The following is a 15,482-nucleotide window of genomic DNA, read 5'->3' as shown; positions in this document are numbered from 1 at the left end:
TCTGGTAAATCACAGCATTTCTGCTACGTTGTTTTTTTTTTTTTTAAATCATAGTATTTCTGTAATGTTTAAGAATGTTTGGCTAAATATATTCTGTCTGTTATCTTATACTATTTCTCCTAAATTCTTGTATTTTTGAGAAGTTATCGTGTTTCTGGTAAGTTACAATGTTTCTGCTAAGTTTTTCTTTTCTATTGTACTTCTGCCAAGTATTATCTTTCCTCTAAGATATTGCAGTTCTGCTAAGTTACTGCATTTTAGCAAAGTTCCTTTGCTTCTGCAAAGTTTTTACAATTTCTTCAACTTTCCAGCTTTTTCAGCTATTTTTAGCAGACAGCTTCAGCGTTCCAGCATCCACACTGCATTTTCGCAGGAAATGCAAATTTTTCTAGTTGTGTGGATGCTGGAGGCATCCACACTATTGTTTTCCTGTTTCTCTTTATTCTTTATTATTATTATTCTAGTTGCGTTCCGTACACTTTTTGGCACTTAACTACTTCCACAATTTTCAGCCGATTTTCACCATTCAAATTTTAAACTATTCTGCTATTTCTGCTAATGCGCGCTATATCTTTTGGTATTTCTCACTATTATACTTTTTAAAATATTACGTTTTTTTCCTTTAATTTGTCCCATTGAAATGAATGGGAAACTTCAGCAATTCTGCTAAATTTTGCTTGTTTTTGAAACTTAACTACTTCCTCATATTTTTGCGTAGAACAACCATTCAAACTTTAAAATGTTCTCAAATAATTGGGCTATTCAGGTATAAATCAGCTTTTTCAAATCTTTTACCGTTTTATTTTTATCCCTCTTAAAGTTTTGAGTTGCAAAATTGTGATTTTTCACAAAATACATGCGTTGTTATGGTTGCTATGCACTTGGCTTTCAGTGTGCCACTGTAGGTTTCGCAGTCTTCTCTTCATGTCCGAACAACTTCTTGCTACTTGCTCAATTTTCACTCAACTTCCACAAATTATACATCAAAACGTAGGTATTTTTGCTGGCTTTCAGAAAATGTCACTGTCATTGTTGTGGGATTTATAGAATTTTGCCAAATCTCCTCAGACAGACACAAGGTCGGAAAAGTCTCCATACAAAGTCAATGGAAAGTTTGTTCAAAATCACCGCTTGATTTCTGTCATGAGAGGCATATTCGAATCGTCATATCTCCTTAATGAAGCGAAGTTAAAACATGAGGCTTGTCCCAGTATATCTTCAGACACTACTGACGCTCAAAATTCAAGAGTTATTTTCTCACCTATTACCGTTCTGAGATGAGTTACACTTGTTTGAGGGTAGGAAATTCATCCTTCGCTCAGATTTCTTCAGATTTCAAACTCTGGAAATGAACCACTTTTTTCTCTCGTCATATCTTTTTTTTGGATTTCCACAGAGACCTGAAAATTTCCATGACTGTTCACCAAAGCCTGCTGTCTCTTACGGTGAAAGAATGATATCGATACTCCAAATAGATTTAGAGTTAGAAAGCGTTGTTTGAGGGCAGGTCAAGGCAGTTTTTGCTTCGCCTCTGCTCAGTTATGGTGCATTACAAGTCAAATATCTTTAATAATTCATATTTTAATGATAAATCGTGAACACTTTAAGATTCCCCCATCTCTTCTGAACAAAACGGTGTAAGAATGACCATTCTAGCCCCTACGGTTAGGAAATTATGGCCATTTGTTTGAGGGGAATGCTCACTATGACAAATACACTGCAGAAATCCTGTCTCCCTCTGTGTCTGTGTGTGTAAAAGCCTGCACTTGGTGCACCAGTTTTGGCGGGAAAAAGCACACAGCCTCTCTGATTGGTGAATTCAAATTAAGCAGCTCCCAGGCTGCTTGACTGACCTAGAGTCTTGCTTGTCTCTCCCTGTGTGTGTGTGTGTGTGTGTGTGTGTGTGTGTGTGTGTGTGAGAGAGAGAGAGCCTTTTTATGGGAGCATCTTACTGTATGATTTAAATTCAATATATTTAGACTGGTTGACTGAATTTGGTCCTGTGTGTGTCTCTCTGTGCTTGTGTGTTTCTATATGTGTCCATCTTTGTGATTGTGTGACTGTTATACTTTTTTTTACTGATTTTTTTTCATTTAACAATTACATTTGAGGGACCCTTAGCATGTTCAGGATTTTTTCAGCTGTCCATTTTGCTTTTCCAATTTTTCTATTTAAGTTATTACTATTGTGCTAAGTCATAGCATTTCTGCTGCTTTTCAGTATTTGTGCTAAATACAGCATTTCTGCTAAATCATACTATTTCTGCTATTTCATAAGATTTTTACTACATGTAATGTTTCTGCTAAAAAATACAATTTCTCCCAAATATAGTATTTTTGATTAATTATAGTTTTTCTACCAAATCATAGTACAGTTTTACTGCTTTTTATATGGCTTCTAAGACAACCAATCATGTCTGAGGGCTTGCACATTCAAATTTGCATATTGGGGCCCTCGTGGCTTCTTAGATAACCAATCATCTATGTCATATATCTATGATATTTCATATTTTTATTTTAAATGGTCAACATTTCAAGATTCTCCCATGTCTTCTGAACAAAACGGTCTAAGAACGACCATTTTAGCCCCTACGGTTAGGAATTTATGGCTGTTTGTTTGAGGGGAGTCCTCACTATGAGAAATAGACTGCAAAAATCCTGTCTCTCTCTGTGCTGTAAGAGCCTGCACTTAGTGCACCAGTTTTGGCGGGAAAAAGCACACAGCCTCTCTGATTGGTGGATTCAAATTTAGCAGCTCCCAGGCTGCTTGACTGACCTTGAAACTTGATTTCTCTCTGAATTTGGTCCTGTGTGTGTCTCTCTGTGCATATGTGTTTCCGTATGTGTACATATTTGTGATTGTGTATGTGTGTGTAACAGAGAGAGAGAGAAAGAGAGGGCGAGAGAGAGTTTTTATGGGAGCATCTTAATGTATGATTTAAATTCAATATATTTAAACTGGTTGACTGAATTTGATCCTGTGTGTGTCTGTCTGTGCATGTGTGTTTCCATATGTGTACATATTTGTGATTGTGTGACTGTTATACTTTTTTTGCTGATTTTTTTCATTGAACAATTACATTTGAGGGACCCTTATCATATTCAGGATTTTTTCAGCTGTTCATTTTGTTATTACTATTGTGCTAAGTCATAGAATTTCTGCTGCTTTTCAGCATTTCTGCTAAATCATACTATTTCTTCTATTTTATGAGATTTGTGCTAAATACTACATTTCTGCTAAATCATACTATTTCTGCTATTTTATAAGATTTGTGCTAAATACAGCATTTCTGCTAAATCATACTATTTCTGCTTTTTTATGAGATTTGTGCTAAATACAGCATTTCTGCTAAATCATACTATTTCTTCTATTTTATGAGATTTGTGCTAAATACAGCATTTCTGCTAAATCATACTATTTCTGCTATTTTATAAGATTTGTGCTAAATACAGCATTTCTGCTAAATCATACTATTTCTGCTATTTTATAAGATTTGTGCTATATACAGCATTTCTGCTAAATCATACTATTTCTGCTCTTTTATAAGATTTGTGCTAAATATATTATTTCTACTAAATGTCGTATTTGTGCTTAATCATAGTATTTCTATATATTTCTGCCAGGTCCCCAGGCAGCCAATCCTCTGTGAGGATTGAGACATTTAAATTTACATATCAGGGCCTGCATGGCTTCCCAGCCAGCCAATCACATCTGAGGGCTGAGACATACAAATTTGCATACTTGAGGCCTTTATGGCTTCTAAGCCAGCCAATCATATCTGAGGTCTGAGACATTCAAATTTACAAATCAGGGCCTGCTCAGTTTCCCAGCCAGCCAATCATGTGTGAGGGCTGAGGCATTCAAATTTGCATATTGGGGCCTACATGGCTTGTAAGCCAACCTTTCCGTCTATGTCATATATCTCTAAAAATTCATATTTTTATTTTAAATAGATAACACTTGACGATTCCCCCATCTCTTCTGAACAAAACGTTGTAAGAATGACCACTCTAGCCCCTACGGTTAGGAAATTATGGTCATTTGTTTGAGTGAAGTCCTCACTATGAGAAGTAGACTGCAAAAATCCAGTCTCCCTCTGTGTTCCTGCATGTAGTGCACCTGTTTTGGCGGGAAAAAGTACACAGCCTCTCTGATTTTGTGGATTCAAATTTAGCAGCTCCAGGCTTTTTGACCCACCTAGAAACATACAGGAAACACTGTATGTACAGCCCCTGTTTGCTCACTTGCTGCTGCTGCTGCTGCTGCTGCTGTGTGTCTCTCTGTGCATGTGTGTTTCCATATGTGTCCATATTTGTAATTGTGTAAGTTATTACTATTATGCTAAATTATAGTATTTCTGCTACTTTTCGGTATTTGTGCTAAATATAGTATTTCTGCTAAATCATACCATTTCTACTATTTTATAGGATTTGAGGTAAATATAGTATTTCTGCATAATTACAGTATTTCTACCAAATCATAGTATTACTGCCAAAGCATAGTATTCCTGCCAAATATTAGTATTATTGCATGATCATGGTATTTGAGCAAAATCATAGTATTTGAGCATTTTCATTCTATTTGTGCCATAGCATAACATATTTGCTGAATCACAGCATTTCTGCTATGTTGTAATATTTGTCCTAAATCACAGTATTTCTGCAATGTTTAGGTATTTTTGTTTAAAAAAAAGTATCTGTAATCTTGTACCATGTTTGCTAAATTCCTGTATTTGTGAGAAGTTATCATGTTTCTGCTAAGTTACAATATTTCTGCTAAGTTCTGCTATGTTATTGTATTTCTGCCAAGTAATTAACATTTTTGCTAAGTTCTTATGCTTCTGCAAAGTTATTACAATTTTTTGCTACTTTTCAGCTTTTTCAGCTATTTTTAGCAGACAGCTTCAGCGTTACAGCATCCACACTGCATTTTCGCAGGAAATGCAATTTTTTCTAGTTATTATTATTATTCTAGTTGCGTTCCGTACACTTTTTGGCACTTAACTACTCCCACAATTTTCAGCCGATTTTCACCGTTCAAATTTTAAACTATTCAGCTATTTCTGCTAATTTACGCTATATCTTTTGGTATTTTTTGCTATTATACTTTTTAAAATATTAAGCTTTTTTCCTTTAATTTGTCCCATTGAAATGAATGGGAAACTTCCGCAATTCTGCTAAAATTTGCTTGTTTTTGAAACTTAACTACTTCCTCATATTTTCACGTAGAACAACCATTCAAACTTTAAAATGTTCTCAAATTATTGGGCTATTCAGGTATAAATCAGCTTTTTCAAATCTTTTACCGTTTTACTTTTATGCCTCTTAAAGTTTTGAGTTTCATTTTTGTGATTTTTCACAAAATACATGCGTTGTTATGGTTGCTATGGTCTTGGCTTCCACTGTGCCACTGAAGGTTTTGCAGTCTTCTCTTCATGTCCGAACAACTTCTTGCTACTCGCTCAATTTTCACTCAACTCACACAAATTATACATCAAAACGTAGGTATTTTTGCTGTCTTTCAGAAAATGTCACTGTCATTGTTGTGGGATTTATAGAATTTTGCCAAATCCCCTCAGACCAACACAAGGTCGGAAAAGTCTCAATACAAAGTCAATGGAGAGTTTCTTCAAAATCACCGCTTGATTTCTGTCATGAGAGACATATTCGAATCGTCATATCTCCTTAACGAAGCGAAGTTAAAACATGAGGCTTGTCCCAGTATATCTTCAGACACTCCTGACGCTCACAATTCAAGAATTTGTTTCTCACCTATTACCGTTCTGAAATGACTTAGACTTGTTTGAGGGTAGGAAATTCGTCCTTCGCTCAGATTTCTTCAGATTTCAAACTCTGGAAATGAACCACTTTTTTCTCTCGTCAAAACTTTTTGTTGGATTTCCATAGAGACCTGAAAATTTCCATGACTGTTCACCAAAGCCTGCTGTCTCTTACGGTGAAAGAATGATATCGATACTCCAAATAGATTTAGAGTTACAAAGCTTTGTTCGAAGGCAAGTCAGGGCAGTTTTCTCTTCGCCTCTACTCAGTTATGGTGCATTAGAAGTCAAATATCTTTAATAATTCATATTTTAATGATAAATTGTCAACACTGTAAGATTCCCCCATCTCTTTTGAACAAAACGGTGTAAGAATGACCGTTCTAGCTCCTACGGTTAGGAAATTATGGCCATTTGTTTGAGGGGAGTCCTGACTATGAGAAATAGACTGCAGAAATCCTGTCTCTGTGCTGCGTGTGTGTAAAAACAGGTGCACCTGTTTTGGCGGGAAAAAGCACAGAGCCTCTCTGATTGGTGGATTCAAATTTAGCAGCTCCCAGGCTGCTTGACTGACCTAGAAACTTGGTTTTCTCTCCCTGTGTGTGTGTGTGTGTGTGTGTGTGTGTGTGTGTGTGTGTGTGTGTGAGACACAGAGAGAGAGAGAACCTATTTATGGCAGCATCTTAATGTATGATTTTAATTCAATATATTTAGACTGGTTGACTGAATTTGATTCTGTGTGTGTCTCTCTGTGCTTGTGTGTTTCTATATTTGTCCATCTTTGTGATTGTATTACTGTTATACCTTTTTTACAGATTTTGTTTCATTTAACAATTACATTTGAGGGACCCTTAGCATGTTCAGCATTTGTTCAGCTGTCCATTTTGCTTTTCCAATTTTTGTATTTAACTTATTACTATTGTGCTAAGTCATAGCATTTCTGCTGATTTACAGTATTTGTGCTAAATACAGCATTTCTGCTAAATCATACTATTTCTGCTATTTTATAGGATTTGTACTTAATATAATATTTCTGCTTAATTATAGTATTTCTGCCATTTTATAGTATTTGTGCTAAAACATAGTATTTCTATTAAATGCAGTATTTCTGGGTAATCATTGTATTTCTATATATTTCTGCCAGGTCCCCAGGGAGTCAGTCCTCTGTAAGGACTGTAATATTCAAACTTACCTATCAGGACCTGGACGGCTTCCCAGCCAGCCAATCATATCTGAGCCCTGGCACATTCAAATTTGCATATTGGGGCCTTCATGGCTTCTAAGACAACCAATCATATCTGAGCCCTGGCACATTCAAATTTGCATATTGGGGCCTTCATGGCTTCTAAGACAACCAATCATATCTGAGCCCTGGCACATTCAAATTTGCATATTGGGGCATTCATGGCTTCTAAGCCAACCAATCATCTATGTCATATATCTTTAATATTTCATATTTGTATTTTAAATGGTCAACATTTCAAGATTCCCCCATGTCTTCTGAACAAAACGGTGTAAGAATGACTGTTTTAGCCCCTACGGTTAGGAATTTATGGCTGTTTGTTTGAGGGGAATCCTGACTATGAGAAATAGACTGCAGAAATCCTGTCTCTGTGCTGCGTGTGTGTAAAAAGAGGTGCACCTGTTTTGGCGGGAAAAGTGCACAGCCTCTCTGATTGGTGGATTCAAATTTAGCAGCTCCCAGGCTGCTTGACTGACCTAGAAACTTGATTTTCTCTCCCTGTGTGTGTGTGTGTGTGTGTGTGTGTGACACACAGAGAGAGAGAGAGAGAGAGAGAGAGAGAGACTTTTTATGGCAGCATCTTATTGTATGATTTAAATTCAATATATTTAGACTGGTTGACTGAATTTGATCCTGTGTGTGTCTCTCTGTGCATGTGTGTTTCCATATGTGTACATATTTGTGATTGTGTGACTGTTATACTTTTTTTGCTGATTATTTTTCGTTTCACAATTACATTTAAGGGACCCTTAGCATGTTCAGGATTTTTTCAGCTGTCCATTTTGCTTTTCCAATTTTTCTATTTAAGTTATTACTATTGTGCTAAGTCATAGCATTGCTGCTCCTTTTCAGCATTTGTGCTAAATACAGCATTTCTGCTATATCATACTATTTCTGATTTTTTATGAGGTTTGTGCTAAATAGAGCATTTCTGCTAAATCATACTTTTTCTGCTTTTTTATGAGATTTGTGCGAAATTATGCATTTCTGCTAAATCGTACTATTTCTGCTTTTTTATGAGATTTGTGCTAAATACAACATTTCTGCTAAATCATACTTTTTCTGCTATTTTATGAGATTTGTGCTAAATACAGCTTTTCTGCTAAATCATACTATTTCTGCTATTTTATAAGATTTGTGCTAAATAGAGCATTTCTGCTAAATCATAGTATTTCTACTATATTATATTTTTCTTTCTAAATATAGCATTTCTGCTATAGAATAGTGTTTCTGCAATATTATAATATTTGTGCTAAACTGGAATATTTTTGTTAAAACATAGTATTTATATAAAATTATAATATTCATAGTATATTACAGTGTCTCTGGTAAATCACAGCATTTCTGCTATGTTGTACTGTTTTTCTAAATCATAGTATTTCTGTAATGTTTAAGATTGTTTGGCTAAATATATTCTTTCTGTTATCTTATACTATTTCTCCTAAATTCTTGTATTTTTGAGAAGTTATCATGTTTCTGGTAAGTTAAAATATTTCTGCTAAGTTCTGCTATGCTATTGTATTTCTGCCAAGTATTATGTTTCCTCTAAGATATTGCAGTTCTGCTAAGTTACTACATTTTAGCAAAGTTCCTTTGCTTCTGCAAAGTTTTTACAACTTCTGCAACTTTTTAGCTTTTTCAGCTAGTTTCAGCAGACAGCTTCAGCGTTCCAGCATCCACACTGCATTTTCGCAGGAAATGCAAATTTTTCTAGTTCAAACTGATTTTGTGGCTTCTCTTAGTTTAGCACCAGGTTTCTAATCTTGCTAGCTAGTTAGTGTTAGCCTAGCGTTGCTGCTGCCGCTGTGCTCATGTTACTTAAAAATTAACACCACAGCCTTAAAAACCTTACATAAAACTATGTCGGTGATTTTTTTTGTTGATTGTTTGAAATAAATAAGTGAGATAAGAGCCCAGACAAAATTCTTTGGGAGGTGCAGCCGTTAGGGGTAGGGTGGGGTGTGGGGGGTGGATAACGGAGCTCTCCAAAAACGTGGAAGCACTTTTGCAAATATGTGATATTTTGATAAATTAAGTAGATATTTGAGCATTACACAGCTACATTCTCGCCTGAAAATATCTTAAAAGGTTATTTTGTGACCCAGAAAGGGTAGTCTGGTGAAAAAGAGGATCGCATTTGTCGGCCATGGTTGTCGGAGCCTGTGCGCACTTGTAAGCGCGGCAATGGCGGAGGAGCACTGCTGAAAAACGTATTACTTTTTGTGGGTCACAAAATAAACTTTTAAGATATTTTCAGGCGAGAATGTAGCTGTGTGAATTTCAAATATCTGCTCGATCTATCAAGACGTCACATATTTGCAAAAATGCTCCGACGTTTTCGGAGACGTCCATTTTTTTATGCTTTGTGGCAGCTTTAGAACATCTGTGGCATCTATTAATGTCAAATCTAGCCTTTATTTAACATCATAAGCAAACTCTATGTTACAATGATTGCACAGCCACTAAGGATCAAATCAGTTTCTGAAAAATGTTCTGTTTTTTCTCCCTCTGCTTGCTTCTTACTGTCTTTGAGGCTCGGGACCAGCACTCCTGCTGTTGGACAGAAAGACATCAACTCAGTGGTAAGTATTTTGGTTTTCCAATATATTAGCAACTGTCAGTGACATTTATATTAATCAGGCTGAACTTTAATCATACTTTAGATCAGCCTGTTTTACTTATTGTTTTGTTTGTGCTTTGGTTTGGGGAAGTTGTTTCTTTACTGATCTTTTCCTGTCTTCTGTTATTAGACTTGAGATATGACTGCACTGTGCTGTTGCTGTGACTCCAGTTAATTCTACAAGACATGCTGTGTAAATAAACAAACAACAACAGTTTGGTCTGCATTTCTTGAAAGATCACATCCCCCAAACTTAGTTTAGAGGGTCTACACTGTATATAGTGAAGTCTGCAAGTTTTCTAACAGCAAAATTTGTTTTGTGCCCAAATCATTTTGCACATCATTAGAATGAAAGTTATTGCCCATGTTTGCATAGCCCTTTTTAAAATGATGCTTTCATGACAATATTGTGTGTTGTGTGGTGGTCACGGCTATCCAGACTGACAATTTGGGACATTGAATGTCACCTCTCCGGTGGGGAGGGAGCCTGAGATTGTCTAAATTGGAGTCTGTTTTATACCAAATGCAGGAAAAAATGTTTAAGAAAGCAATTAAGTTCATGTTCCAAAAAATATGATTGTTTGCTTGCAGGACACCAGGAGAGATGAGTCCTCCATCACAGATGGTGTGGTCAGTGAAGGTGGTCACCTGCAGGTTCAAGCTCATTGCATCTCCAACCCACATCCACTGCCACTGTGCTTAAGGGAAGTTAAAGACTTTCTTCTGCACCTACATTTGAATCACCTCAATCCATGACAGTCATTCAGGCAGTAATGCCTGGACTGGAAACAAGCCATCCTTAAAATATTACAACATTCCAGCTCATGTGTTGGAATGAAAAACGAATGTGTTGTTTAAATTAGAGACTGCACTTGTGACAGAACAATAAATATTTTATGTTGATTATATAAATAATGTAAGTACAAAGCAAACTTATGGTAGGCCTAAACTTATTTTCAGAATAATTACATCTGAGACTTTGTTTCGTTGTAACAGTGATGGCAATATAATTTTTATTCAGCAGAACAGTGTCCAGTATGTTGGCTGTTGTACTTTGTTGTGTTTGAAAATAAAAGTTGTGCTCATTTTAACATCATTACAAAAATTGTTGTTAATTATTTTTAATCATATTCATGGTACCACAAATTGTTTTTTCATTTAGTTGAACTTGAAATGTTTGTCAGTAGGTAAACAATTAGTATTGTACAGTCAGAAATATCAAGTTATTCTTAATACTGCAGACTAGAGCAGGGCGATATGACCAAAAATATTTATCACGATATACATTTGAAAATTTGCGATAACGATATAACTGACGATATAACTGACACTAGACAAAATACTTTACAACTCCACAACTTTATTAGTGCAAAAAAAACCCATCAATGTATTTTCACTTAAACAAGCAGCTGTTTTTTATGTGCATTAAAGTTATATAAAAATTTAACAGTGCAAATGCAAATTCCTTGCTGACAGTGGAAATTGGCCGACATATCCTCAGCATAACCATGTATAATATCCACAAAACTTAAAAAGAGGTTATACACACACAATATGATAATATTATGTTGAAGCACAGTACGTATCACTCCGCGAGGCTCCTGCCTACGATAGCCGTAATGCTCCGACAATCCATCAAGCGGTGCGGCTTCGTAGCTTAGCAAAGTCGTACTAAAACATTTGACAGATTTTCGAGCGCCGTGTACCACATAAAATCGTCGATTTTCAGAAAAATCAAAGGATTGATTTTAAGTGTGCCGTATTTTCCAAAAAAAAACATGGTAATAACGACGGCCCGCTAGCATGCTCTACCAAAAATAGTGCTTTGTTGTGTATCTGACAGACGAATGCTAAACCAGTTCCACACCACTAAAGTTGCAGCATTTTTACAAACCAATTCTGGTTCATCCGTTTCATTCAACGATCCGCTTTTGCCCTTCTGATTCTCCGTTGCCGCCATGCTTTTTCCACCATGTGCGTATGAAAACAAAGGCACTGCGCATGCGCGTTTTACCCATATTCTATCGCGATATTTCATTTTCTTATCGTTGCCCAACATTGTACCGGTATTACCGTGAACGGTATGATATGGCCCAGCCCTACTGCAGACTTGCAATGTATAAGTTGTCCTAACAGTCATCCTAAGTAAGCTTTACTTAGTTTTTTTGAGGCAACGAGTTTCCATAATTTTTTTGAGTTCTGGGAACTAACACGGCTGTGTACATTTTGAGTACAGTGTACTCAAAATGAGTAAGTTGCCCTAACTTGGTCATCTTACGTAAACTTGATCCAATTGTTTTGAGTTCTGGGAACAAATGAGCTTGTACAGAGTACTCAAAATAAATACGTTGTCCTAACTTAGTCATTTTTAGCTAAGCTTTACTCAATTTTTTTGAGGCAACGAGTTTCCATAATTTTTTTGAGTTCTGGGAACTAATTAGATTTTACAGTGTATGTGTATGAGCCGTTGCTGCAGCTGAAAAGGCCACAATGGATTCTGCTGCCTGTTGCTGAGGAAGCAGAAGAGAACAACTGTATGGTTGTGCTAAATCAGGAATGCTGAAGCAGATGCGACTGCTTGAGCAGCAGCCTATAGTGGCAGAGCTCCTTGCTGACATTGATATACCAGCTTCACTCACAGCTATGTAACAGTTTTCCACTTATGCTGACAAACATTGAAAGAAAAACCTGCCATGTTTGCTGAAACATTTTTTCCCCATTTTGCTAAATGGACCTATACTACGTCTAAAAAGGGAGAATGGTTGAACTGTTTCACTAAAGGCTTCTGTGGCAAGGCGTGGTCTGCGATGCTGCAGGTGAGATGGACGCACCTGTACAGCATCTGTAATCATGCCTCACCAGTGTAAAAGGCTGTGCTGTTGTCATTAGTGGTTGTTGTTGTTGTTTGTGATGTTGAGTTGGCAGCGGGAGAGCTGCAGCCAGGTGTGCACAGCAACCGTGTGAATAGTGCGTGTGTATTAATAAAATATGCTGAAAAACATTAATGTGTCGTCCGGTCTGCCATGGTTTGTTACAGCTTCACTACTTCCACAAAAGGTCTGACAGCCTTGCCTTTTTTGTGCAACACTGAAATCTTGGAGAGGCATGCCATCACCCCAAACAACACACCCACCTCTGATAAACCATTTGAATATGTCATGCTTGATTATTTTATTGTTTCTGTATAATTTCAGTTTATTTTCAGTCAACTTTAAAATTTTTAGTTTTGGTCTTCTTAATAATTATTATATCGAGGGAATACACCATGGGTTAGATTTAAGAAATTCATTACATTAGAGTATATTACAATAAAAAAACAAAATAAAACATGAAGCAGTTTACTGAAAGTCCTCTAGACATCCAAAGTCTCCGTAAACATGCACATTAACAATTTTGATGAATAAACCCTCCTTGTTTAAACATGAGCTAATGTTTGGTCTTCATTTTCTTTTGTCTTCTTTACATTTATAAACATAACAGATTAAAAGAAATGTACAGTCAGAGCTTTGCCATTCCCAATACGTAACATACAGACGATTTTTCACGCCCCTAGGAGTCTTATAGTAAGAAAAAAGGTACCCTTCCATCTCCTTAAGAAAAGCTCTGGGTTCTCTATTGAATTCAATACAATTCACAGCAGTTAGACATGCTTATTTTAAAAACACATTTATAAATTCATTCCAGCACGTTCCCATGCCGCTCATGTTTTCCCACACTTAGTGAAACAGCAGCTCAGGTACCTTTGTAATCTTATCACATCCAACCCCTATTTTAATTTCAATTAGTGGAGAGGAAATTAAAAATTATTTTAATTTGTTTAGATTAATTTGTTACATTGCAAGTGCTTGTAAGGTCTGTTGTGGAAGTTTTTCCACTTAAATAAAGCCTGCAGATGGGCGGTGAGCGGTAGCCAACATTCTTTAATCCAGACACACAAAGACATACAAACAAGCTTGTTGAGAGCCTGCATGTCCGCGGGACGGACGGTCAGCAGAGTCTCTCTGAGAGTAGTGTGGCTCTCAGTTATATACCTTCTCCAGGAACAAAGGGCAGTACACAGTTGTTTCACACCTTAAGGTTCACACTCCCTTGCTACCTCCCAGAGTTCTTGCAGAGACAAAAGACTCGTCCTCTGGAGTTCCTGTTTCCCCCAACATCCTACTACACCCCCTACCATTTGTCTTAAGTATGAGTGTCAGACATGCTAAAATCACCAAGGCATTACAATAACGTGATTAATACATAGGTGAAAGAAATTCCTATACAATCCCACCCTTTGATTCTTAAATCAAGAATCACATTAAAACCAGAATTTCTTTCCTGACATTCTGTATATCACATCAACATTATTGTACACTTAAAGGAGTTTCACACTGTGTATCCTCACTTCACTGTTCTCACACCACCCTTTGTTCATCTTTAATCTTCCCCCCAATCTAAGCTCTCACATGCAAATGGCAACAACAATGATACAGAAGAAAGGTCTTCTCCAGAGTGTCAAAGTACTTTGCATGGCAAAGTGAAAAAGCATTAGATGGTCTTTCTCAGTCCCCGGTCATGGCTCCTGGTGTCTGTGCCATTTACAGAGTTGTAATTCCACCGCTGATCTCCCTCTGTGCTGTCACCTTTGGAGCTTGGCATGCTCTCTCCATCCATCGATTTCCGTTCCAACGCGGCTGTAGATTTAAGGCAGAGCACGTCGTACACCTTAGTTGTCTTCCTCAACGTCAACGTAGAAACTTTTCATTTTATTTAAGATTTTGCTGTTCAAAATCTTCTTGTGACAATCCTTTGGAAGCCCAGTGGTGCAGCCCACTGTCGTTTGTCTGCTGTCCTGCAGATGATCCCTGCTTCTCACTGGTCCTGTTGAAGCGTTCTCTCCCGGTCGTGGTCTGTATCTGCGTCAATCCTTCCATAACTCTCATGTCACGGTCCCTGAAATTTAAAAATGAAAGCTTCCACGGAAAACCCTCTTTTGCCCTATTGTCAGCTTATCACACTTAGACATGCACAATGAAGTTGTGCATTGTCTCTTAAAAATTCCCAGGGATTCTCCCCTGGAGTAGTTTCACTCCAGGCCCTGTCTTAAGAAAAGGTAAAACATTAGCCAGTGGCGTGTCCTGCTGTAAATCATGTGATTGGATCATATGATTAAGCTTTGCTGTGGAAAAGTGATGTTAGCGCAGCGCATCTGTATGCACACCTTCTCACAGTGACCTCTGCACTGTAAACAATACAAGGTCATGAATAACACACCGCTGGTAAATTCAAAGACACAGAAAGTGGCGATTAAAAGGTTAGGTCAGCATGGCCCAAAAGCCCATGCAACCTGTTGCTGTCACTTTCTGCTCCTGTAAAAAGAAACATACATACATCCACCCTTTTGTCAGGTCAAGGTGGAGGTGCAATCTTGCATACTGGTGTCAAGTCAGTCAAAGCTTTTGTCAGTCCAGTCAGTCCCCATTTTTTATTTGCTGACAGTAGAACCTTTCGTGACGCAATAAGTTTCTACTGCCAGCAATAACGTCATTTAAAAAAAAGAAAAATAATTTAGACTGGATTACATTGCGGAATCCTTTTTGGCAGGGACTTGTTTTCTGATTGTCCCAAATAAGGGGCTTTCTCCCGAGCCCATTTTAATTTTTTGGAGAAACTCACTTGCGATTGTTCAACATGTTGTGTAGCGCTTTCAATCCCGATCTTGCAGGCCTGGTTGAAAAAGAGAAAATTGCTAAACAAAAAAAAAATTATCTCAGTGCACTGTTAAAAATCAAAAAAACATGAAGGCCTCTTTTTAGAAGTTGTCTAAGCATACTCTATCAGAATGATAGATCAAAACA

General features: G+C 37.0%; 1 long non-coding RNA gene across 1 annotated transcript; it reads left to right on the top strand.

Annotated features, from left to right (window-relative positions):
• Nucleotides 1-9,492: 9,492 nt before the first annotated feature.
• On the top strand, nucleotides 9,493-10,406 carry LOC134617278 (uncharacterized). Its single transcript, XR_010091508.1, has 3 exons — nucleotides 9,493-9,604; nucleotides 9,773-9,835; nucleotides 10,234-10,406. It is a non-coding gene; the product is annotated as an uncharacterized LOC134617278 (long non-coding RNA).
• The last annotated feature ends 5,076 nt before the right edge of the window (nucleotides 10,407-15,482 follow it).

Source organism: Pelmatolapia mariae, linkage group LG3_W (assembly GCF_036321145.2).
Source record: "Pelmatolapia mariae isolate MD_Pm_ZW linkage group LG3_W, Pm_UMD_F_2, whole genome shotgun sequence".
In the NCBI taxonomy this organism is placed as follows: domain Eukaryota; kingdom Metazoa; phylum Chordata; class Actinopteri; order Cichliformes; family Cichlidae; genus Pelmatolapia; species Pelmatolapia mariae.
The sequence above is the reverse complement of the archived record's forward strand: the minus strand, read 5'-3'. Positions and strand labels throughout refer to the sequence as shown.